The 10173-nt window shown below is 41.8% G+C and overlaps 1 protein-coding gene and 1 long non-coding RNA gene across 2 annotated transcripts in view; one reads left to right on the forward strand and one right to left on the reverse strand.

Annotated features, from left to right (window-relative positions):
* The window catches only part of Sik3 (Salt-inducible kinase 3), a 215810-nt gene that overhangs the window by 70920 nt on the left and 134717 nt on the right, over nucleotides 1–10173 (reverse strand). The gene's annotated exons all lie outside the window — the stretch shown is intronic.
* On the forward strand, nucleotides 355–2340 carry LOC137247016 (uncharacterized). The gene is made up of 2 exons (XR_010951758.1): nucleotides 355–408; nucleotides 474–2340. It is a non-coding gene; the product is annotated as an uncharacterized lncRNA (long non-coding RNA).

Below are 10173 nucleotides of genomic sequence, written 5' to 3' on the forward strand. Positions count from 1 at the left end.
TCTATAGGTGGACGCCTTTTCGAGATATCGCCATTAAGGTGGTTCAGGGGTGACTCTAGAATGTGTTTGTATGATATGGGTATCAAATGAAAGGTGGTAATGAGTATTTTAAAAGGGAGTAATCCTTAGTTATATAGGTGGACACCTTTTCGAGATATCGCCATAAAGGTGGGCGAGGGGTGACTCTAGAATGTGTTTGTACGATATGGGTATCAAATTGAAGGTATTGTTGCGAAAGATGTGTTTCGACCTTAGTGGTCAGTCAAAGAAAAGTTTTGAAGTACGATGCAACCTTGCGCGTGATTGTCCAATTCAGTGCAAATGGTTGCCGCGACCAACTTAACTCTGCCACTTCCGGCCTTTTCAACCCCAACCACCAAGCAGAACACACGGCGAAGAATAAACTAGGTAAGATTTGCAATCGAAATTAGAAAAGGGGAGCAGATTCTCATGAATGGCATCTCATTCGACAGATTTGATTCCATCGCCCTACGTAAATGGCAATTCACAAGAAAATACTGTAAAAGATCAACAACACACGGTGTCTCAGCAGCAAAGCCGGCAGAGGAGTCACAAAATTGCAGCCTCACACTGACAGGGCATCGAAGCACTAAGAAGCTTGGAATATTTCCACGGCAATTTGGTGTTGAATACGAATGTGCGCAAGCCAGCGCGAGAAAAGAATCGACGAAACACCAAGTAAGAGAGCAGAGCAGCGTGGACAGACTGGAGGCGCCGGCACAACAGTTCGATCATCACAGCGATTCAACGACAAGAACTCAGCACACGGGAGCAGTATATACAACCAGGTAGTTAGTTTTAAACCAAAAGTTCGGCTGGGGCCATGCGTTGCTAATTAGTTCGAATACACACTTGCTTCAAGCAGAAAACGCTAGTGCAGGCAGAAACGCTTGGTTGAGCGCGCAGCACGGAGTGCTCGCGAACAGTGGCCACTCGCCCGAGCAGCATAATAACACATATATGTGCATAGGGAGTGGGTGGCGGCGCGCTGATCAAAGGGGGTGATTTTTGTGAGAAGGAAAAAGACAAACGCGAACCTATTCGTCAAGAGCAACAGACGTGTCTGTATCCAGCACAAGGAAGCTGGATAGCCGAAGCAGTGGATGAACGGCAGAAAATAACGAGCGCCATATATAATTTTAATGATGCTGTTGTTGTTGTAAGCGGGTTTATTTAAGAGCGACTATTGTTGCGGGCATCGGCGAGGGTAACTATTGTTATAGCGGCAACAGTGAATCTCTTCATCAAAAGCAACTAAACGGTGGCTGGTCGAATTGCTTGTAGCCAGCGCATGGAGCTAGGAGGTAGTTTAAGAGCGTGCACAACGGTGAAAATATTGTTGATTAATTATTGTGGTTGTTATCTAAGAGTTGTTTGTGGGTGACCACTGTCTTGAGCGTGGGACAGAGGGTGAGTGGTGCGCTTGATATAGAAACATAATAGTAAAGCGCAATGAGCGCTGTGTGCCCCGTTGCTAGTTACCAAAGGCGCCTTAGGGTAATCAGCTGGTGAGGTTTTGTTTGTTTTGCTTGGGTTTCTGTGCCAAGAGATTATGTCTCGCGGTTGTCGCCCCACTCAATCCCTGTCTGATTCCCTCTATTCATACTGTGCGTGCGCTCACATATAATTCACACTGGCACATTTCACATTTTCATATTCCGGGTGACTCTTAAAACGAATGAATGAACGAAATATGCGGCCGTGGTGTTATGCATGCCTGTGTAAAAGCGCGTGAATCAACGCAAGGTTATTTAGTTCAGTTAAAGGTCCAAAAAGGGGACGGTCACATATTTCGTTAATTCAAAGTGAAGAGCTAACTGCAAGGCATTCGAGGACGGAATGGTAAGAGCATCTCATCGTAGTGGCCAATCATAGAGGCGCGCACCCCTATTCGTGGTGATAGTTGTTTGTTATCTCGGTTGGAATGCTGAATACCGGTAAACGATTCCCTGCTCAAATGCCTTCGCTTCAGGCTTTTGTTTAAGCAAATTCGTTTAGATCAAGTATCCCTTTTCTAAACCACTATATTACACTACACGTATGTACATACATTTGAATTTGTACATATTCGTTCTCAAACGCGAGATGAAGTAAGTTTGAGTTAATGCACTGATGAGAGTGATCGGGTGTAGTAATAACTGAAGAATCGGAGAACTTAGTATAGGTCGATTTAGTTGTATAAAAGCACGGCTGATGCATGCCGCTCAATGTGCATTAGGAATATAAGCTATTAGGTGCGATGACACCTGTAAATATGAAATTTAACCTTGTCGTAGATATAAGCTATTGCTGAATAAATAATGAATTGCTAAGGATGAAGATGTAGTGTGTGGTGAATGGGGGATGTCGGGGTGATCTGTTGGTGATGGACAGACGGACGTAAGGACAGGTATTTACCATGGGGCCAGCCAGTGGTGGCCATGGCGGGCAATGGTAGGGGGGAGTTGTGAAGGCAGATGGGCCTGCCTCGATTGTATGGAGGCGAACTGCAGGACTACGGCGACGAGGCATCACGGTTGAGGTCAGGTGAGTAAGGGGGTTATGTTAGTGGCAGCAAAGGGGTACGATTTTTTTTTATTGTTTCTGCGGTTTACCTAAGCGGTTTCTGATACCTATGATGATTGCAAGACCCACCCCATCCGGCGAGCTAAGTCGATAATGCAAGCATACCCAGCTGATCATCGTGCCCTATTTTCCTTTCGGGGGAACTTGATTGCGGCAACCGGGGGTAACAGTATTAATGAGGGTTTTAAAAGCGAGTGGCCCTTAGATGTATATGTGAAGGCGTTTTCGCGATATCGACCAAAATGTGGACAAGGGTGATCCAGAAAATCATCTGTCGGGTACCGCTAATTTATTTATATATGCAATACCACGAACAATATTCCTGCCAAGATTCCAAGGGCTGTTGATTTCGCCCTGTAGAACTTTTTCATTTTCTTCTACTTAATATGGTAGGCGTCACACCCATTTTACAAAGTTTTTTCTAAATTTATATTTTGCGTCAATAAACCAATCAAATTACCATGTTTCATCCCTTTTTTCGTATTTGGTATAGAATTATGGCATTTGTTTCATTTTTCGTAATTATCGATATCGAAAAAGTGGGCGTGGTTATAGTCGGATTTCGGCCATTATTCATACCAAGATAAAGCGAGTTCAGAGAAGTACGTGGACTAAGTTTAGTAAAGGTATTTCGGGTTTTGCTCAAGTTATCGTGTTAACGGCCGAGCGGAAGGTCAGACGGTGGACTGTGTATAAAAACTGGGCGTGGCTTCGACCGATTTCGTCCATTTTCACAGAAAACAGTGACCGTCATAGAAGCTATGCCCCTACCAAATTTAAGAAGGATTGGTAAATTTTTGTTCGACTTATGGCATTAAAGTATTCTAGACAAACTAAATGAAAATGGGCGGAGTCACGCCCATTTTGAAATTTTCTTTTATTTTTGTATTTTGTTGCATCACATCATTACTGGAGTTGAATGTTGACTTAATTTACTTATATACAGTAAAGATATTAAATTTTTTGTTAAAATTTGACTTTTAAAAATTTTTTTTTAAAAAGTGGCCGTGTTCTTCATCCGATTTTGCTAATTTTTATTTAGCACATATACAGTAACAGTAGTAACGTTTCTGCCAAATTTCATCATGAGAATCTTCAACGAATGCCAAATTACAGCTTGCAAAACTTTTAAATTACCTTTTTTTTTAAAGTAGGCGGTGCCACGCCCATTGTCCAAAGTCTTACTAATTTTCTATTCTGCGTCATAAGGTCAACCCATCTACCAAGCTTCATCGCTTTATCCGTCTTTGGCAATGAATTATCCATTTTTTCGGTTTTTCGAAATTTTCGATATCGAAAAAGTGGGCGTGGTTATAGTCCGTTCATTTTAAATAGCGATCTGAGATGAGTGCCCAGGAACCTACGTACCAAATTTCATCAAGATACCTCTAAATTTACTCAAGTTATCGTGTTAACGGACAGACGGACGGACGGACGGACGGACATGGCTCAATCAAATTTTTTTTCGATACTGATGATTTTGATATATGGAAGTCTATTTCTATCTCGATTCCTTTATACCTGTACAACCAACCGGTATCCAATCAAAGTTAATATACTCTGTGAGCTCTGCTCAACTGAGTATAAAAATGTAAGAAACAGTACACGAAAATAAAGTAGTGTCATATATGTACATATGTATCTTATAACTTTAAACGAGCAATTCTTGTATATTTGTATATTCGTATATTTGTAGTTGGTATAGCCGAACGATCTCGGGAACGGCTCAACCGATTTAAATCAAATTTGGCACAGAGATAATGTATCACCTTCTAAGACTTTCTACCTAGGTGTTGCTACTCAGAATGTTTCACAACAATGCCACCTATTCGAAATTAAAAAAAAAATTGCATGAGAATTGCCGACATGGGTATCAAACGAAAGGTATTTCACTCCGCTTTACAATAGCGACATTTTTGAATAGGGTTGCCATTTGGGGTTGCCACCTATTCGAAATAAAAAAAAATGCATGAGATATGCCGATATGGGTATCAAACGAAAGGTGCTTCGCTTCGCATTTTAATAGGGACATTTTTGAGTAGGGTTGCCACCTATTCGAAATTAAAAAAAATTGCATGGGATATGGCGATATGGGTATCAAACGAAGGGTATTTCACTCCGCATTACAATAGGGACTTTTTGAGTAGGGTTGCCATTTAGGGTTGGGGTAGTTAGACGACCCGAAGAAGAACCCGATCTCGCAATCGATGATGATGGAATATATGTCCCCCCGCCCGATTATGACGAAGTTAGAATAGCAATAACCAGATTGAAAAACAACAAGGCCGTGGGCGCTGATGGATTGCCTGCGGAGCTATTCAAGTTCGGCGGCGAGGAGTTGGTAAGGCGCATGCAGCAGCTTCTTAGCAAAATATGGGCGGACGAAAGCATGCCCGACGGTTGGAATCTATGTGTTCTTTGCCCAGTCCACAAGAAGGGGGATACTGCAAAATGCACCAACTATCGTGGAATCAGCCTTCTTAATATCGCATATAAGGTCCTTTCAAGTGTATTGTGCGAAAGATTGAAGCCCACCGTGAACCGGCTGATTGGACCTTATCAGTGCGGCTTCAGACCTGCTAAATCTACCATCGACCAGATTTTCACAATGCGCCAAATACTGGAAAAAACCCGTGAAAAGAGAATCGACACACATCACCTCTTCGTCGACTTTAAAGCCGCCTTCGACAGCACGAAAAGGAGCTGCCTATATGCCGCTATGTCTGAATTTGGTTTCCCCGCAAAACTTATACGGCTGTGCAAAATGACGTTGAGCAACACCATCAGCTCAGTCAGAATTGGGAAGGACCTCTCCGAGCCGTTCGAAACTAAACGAGGTTTCAGACAGGGTGACCCCCTATCGTGCGATTTCTTTAATTTGATGCTGGAGAAAATTTTACTAGCTGCAGAACTTATCCGCACTGGAACAATATACTATAAAAGCGTGCAATTACTGACATATGCTGATGACATTGATATCATCGGCCTAAACACTCGCGCTGTTAGTTCTGCTTACTCCAAACTGGAAAAAGAAGCGGTAAAGATGGGTTTGATGGTGAATGAGGACAAAACGAAGTACCTGCTGTCATCGAGCAAAGAGTCAGCGCATATGCGCCTTGGAAACCACGCTACTGTTGGCAGCCATAATTTCGAAATAGTAAAAGACTTCGTTTATTTGGGAACCAGCATCAACACTAGCAACAACATCAGTACTGAAATCCAGCGAAGAATCAATCTTGCCAATAAATGCTACTTTGGACTAGGTAAGCAATTGAAAAGTAAAGCCCTCTCTCGGCGAACGAAAATCATACTCTACAAGTCACTTATCGTACCCGTCCTGCTATATGGGGCAGAAGCATGGACCATGACAACAGTAGATGAAGCGGCTTTGGGAGTGTTCGAGAGAAAAGTTCTTCGAAAGATTTATGGACCTCTACGCGTTGGCGATGGCGAGTACCGAAGAAGATTTAATGATGAGCTGTACGAGCTATACGCAGACATCAACATAGTCCAGCGAATTAAAACGCAGCGGCTACGCTGGCTAGGCCATGTTATGCGAATGAAAGATGATGCTCCGGCCAAGAAAGTGTTTCTATCAGAACCCGCCTATGGAAGCAGAGGTAGAGGGCGGCCCCCACTCCGTTGGAAGGACCAGGTGGAAAACGATTTAAACTCCCTTGGTGTGACCAATTGGCGCCGGTTGGCGGAGCGAAGGAGCGACTGGTGCGCCTTGTTGGACGGCCATAACCGTTTAGACGGTTAAGCGCCAATTAAGTAAGTAAGTAAGTGAGTTAGACGATATAGTACTCTACTTACTCATATTCTATTAAAGCTTTAAAGGAGAACATTAAAGTTAAAAATCTTCGTAAAAAAATCTTACACGTGATTCGACTTAATTTTCTTAATTTCACACACGCCAATAAAATTGAAATCCTATATCAAGGTACCGTGGCAAATTCTAGCAAAATATATTTAAATGCATATTTTTGGCAAATATGAAATGAATAATGGCAATTTCTCACAGATTACTATTAGAAATATTTCACACCATAGCAAAAAGATATCTCACCATGGTAATTTACTACCGTTGACACTAAAGGTATATGTTCAATTTGGAAACGACGTCTAACCATTTAACTACTTACCAACAGATGGCGCTTAGGGAAGTAAGTTGACATTTAATTAAACTAACTGATAGTTGTCATTCGTGAAATTTACAAGTTTTTGGAATGTAATAAAATTGTGAGAGTTCCATTGTGTACGTATAACTAAAAAAATGTTTGAAATTAATAATTCGGCGCATGACTATACTCGACCTAAATAACTTAGTTCTCGATTTCACTAATTGTCATAACCATCCCTTATACTATAGGCTAGAATTACCCATTTCAAATTTTTTATTCCAGTTCATTTTGCGGTTAGTGTTTGATATGTTTTTGAAATCTATTTTTAAGGAAATCAAATATTGGTAAGTAAAAATATATATGTACATATTAAAAAAGCAGAGTTTGATTAATGATGACATGTAGAACAAAGTATGTTATGCGACATACTCGAAGATTGCCGAGCAAAGCTCGGTCGCCCAGGTACTGTATGTATAAACGACATCCACCGTGATAAAAATACTCACGAGGTATAACCGTTCTCTCTTCGGCAATGATTTTTTTGAAGTTTTTGCGCAGTATAAAATTTAAAAATTAATTTCAGAACAAAGGGAAATCAAAAAAACAAAAAAAAAAGTAAAATATTAAAAAAAAAAAATTTTAAAAATAATGTCAGAAACGATGTTTTTATCATGACAGCCATGACGAAGGCTGAGAATCAACAATGCTGAGCATATTTTTGGCAAGGAAAATAAATCTTTCCGTTGAGATTTTATGCCAAGCGCTTGGTTGAAAACATGGCACAATTGTATGTAACATGGTAATTGTATCATGGTTTAAAACCTAATGTGGACTGAGCCTAATGATTGAAGTGCCAAGGGCGTCTCGGCTCAGTGAGAATACATTTCGGGCGCCCTGGCTCAGCTTCTTATTCCAAGACGCAATATCTCGCCCTATCTGAAAACATAAGCTAATTTTGAAATGAGATAGGGCGTTTTTAAGCTTTCACTGGCAGGTGAAATAAGGCAATGTGAATATATGTTTCTGCGTATATATGAGCGTTTTACCAGATGTTCTAGGCTCACCGACGGTAATCCTCCGACGGGTGCTTTTGTCACCCCGTATTGCCAAGCCGCGTACCCAACAACACCGGTCACCCCGTTTTCAAAATACTGCAGTTGAACTGTAATGGGAAGATCACGGAGGTAATCGACTTAATGAAGCGGCATAACATTCACTTAGCTGCAATCCAAAAGACTAAGCTCATTGCAAAATCTGCTTTGCAGACCTGCTCTGGCTACAATGTTCCCAGAAAACATCGTGGGAGAGGAAATGGAGCCGGACTGGCATTTATCCCTCATTATCTACTCTGGTCTTGATTCCGACATCAGCAGCATGGATAGTGTCCTGGAGCGTCAAGGAATATCTGAGCCATCTACATCTATCCTGTCACCTGCTGCCTCAGTGAATATAGTTCTGATATTAAAGCTCTTCTCACAGGTGAAAATCGCATTATTCTAGGCGATTTCAATGTCTACCATGATCTGTGGCATTCTCATCTACAGCGTACAGTAGGGGTGAGACGTTGGCGTATCAAATATAGAGGACGGCTTCCTGCACGATAAGTTGGGCACATCTATGGTAGGAAATTGTCATAGCTCACTAGTCGTCTCCATAGTAACCGCAGGGCTTGTAAACTAAGGCAACTGCATGCCGATTGTGTTATTGTCGTCCGACTACCTACCCATTATCTCCTCGCTTGAGCAATAAGTCAAATCTGAGAAACGAACTTTCATCAAAGGAAAGTCGGACAAATATAAAGCATACACACATATTCTTTCGCCGGCCTATCAGTCCCCAGGTGAACGTGAGACCGCAACCTGAATAAGAGAGCGTGAACTCGTAAGACTGCAATACGCTCGACCCCCAAATCAGGGACATATACAGACAGCTCAATAACAAATACAAGCGGGCGAAATGGGTGAAACGGCGTAAGAACTGTAACTTCTCTGCCGGTATAGGTAAGCTATGTTAAACCGTCAAGTTCCTCTCGAACCCAACTCAGTACAATGACAAAATATTCACCCCAGCGGGTTAGGGGGCTTCCAGTCTCAAAAGATGGACTGCAAATTATCTAAGTGTTTGCTAATCATCGGAGCAGTTCAGGAAGGTAACATCAGACCGCAGAGAAATTAAACAAGAGGTCCCACAGGGTAGTGCCCTATTCCCACTGTTATTTAACTCTACATATCGAAGCTCCCTTCTCCACCAGAAGGAGTTACCATTGCGCACTACGCCGATGACCAGTGATTTATGAGCTATGCTTCGAAATTGACGACTATGTCCAGTTTTTTGACCTCGCGAATTTCACCACTGTCACCTACCAAATCCTCGGCGTCCGATGGCATCACGCTACCGACTGTCCTACAGCCAAAAATACTGGGTGTGACGTTCGATCCCGACCTATCTAAAGTTCAGTGCGGTAACAAAATCCTCAAATTTCTCGCTGCAGCACTTGGGGCGAAGACAAAGAAACGCTCATAGATACTTAAACAGAGGCCGGCCGAGCCTGAAACAAGCACACTTTAGGAAACTGTAGGTCTGTCAAAACACCGAGCTCAGAACTGCCACGGGATGTCTCCTTATGTCGCCAGAACACCATTTACACAGTGAGGCGAGAGTACTCTCCATAAAAGAGAGAAACGGAATGCTGAACAAATAGTTTCTGGTGAATACCCAGAAACCTAGGCATCCGATTGAAGAGGCCCCGCCTATAAGCAACTTAAGAAGTCATCTGCGTAAGCACTTTGAATAAATTTGGCACTCAAGAAGTCAGCCCTAGGAAGAAAAGGAGCACAAAAAGTCGTCAAATTACTGTGCCAACAATTGCACGGTGAACGCCGTTCTCAAAGACAAATGTCCTAAACTCGCAGTTGAGAAAGCAAGCTCCCCAGGCAGATGCCTGCTTATCTGGAAACAACCCCGACATACGCGTTTACACGTAACGTGTCCACACATCAACATTGTTTTTAATTGCAATGCGGAACTAATGCCGCTAACACCCCTCTTGGGCCAAACCTTGTTAAAATAGCAGGTTTCTTCGGACTCCCGTGAGAGGATACGAGTGTTTATGACAACTTGTGAGTGATCGCACCTATTGGATGACGCGAAGTTCTGCTGCAAAAAACAAATAACAACAACAACATGAGTCAATGAGCCATTCACTCGCCGATTTATGTATGTAGTTAGGAGACAAGTTATTAAACATTAGTTTATCTTTTTATAGTATATTGCCGAATATTTATTTACATACCTATTTAATACATATTTATGATAAATGTTAAAAGTGCTCAAAATTTAGCTAAGCAAGTTTACTAATGCGTAAGGCAAAAATATTGAATAAAACTACATATACATATATATATATATATATATATATTCGTATTTTAATTAATCATATTCACATAGTACATACACACATTTT

Source organism: Eurosta solidaginis, chromosome 3 (genome assembly GCF_040869045.1).
Source record: "Eurosta solidaginis isolate ZX-2024a chromosome 3, ASM4086904v1, whole genome shotgun sequence".
In the NCBI taxonomy this organism is placed as follows: domain Eukaryota; kingdom Metazoa; phylum Arthropoda; class Insecta; order Diptera; family Tephritidae; genus Eurosta; species Eurosta solidaginis.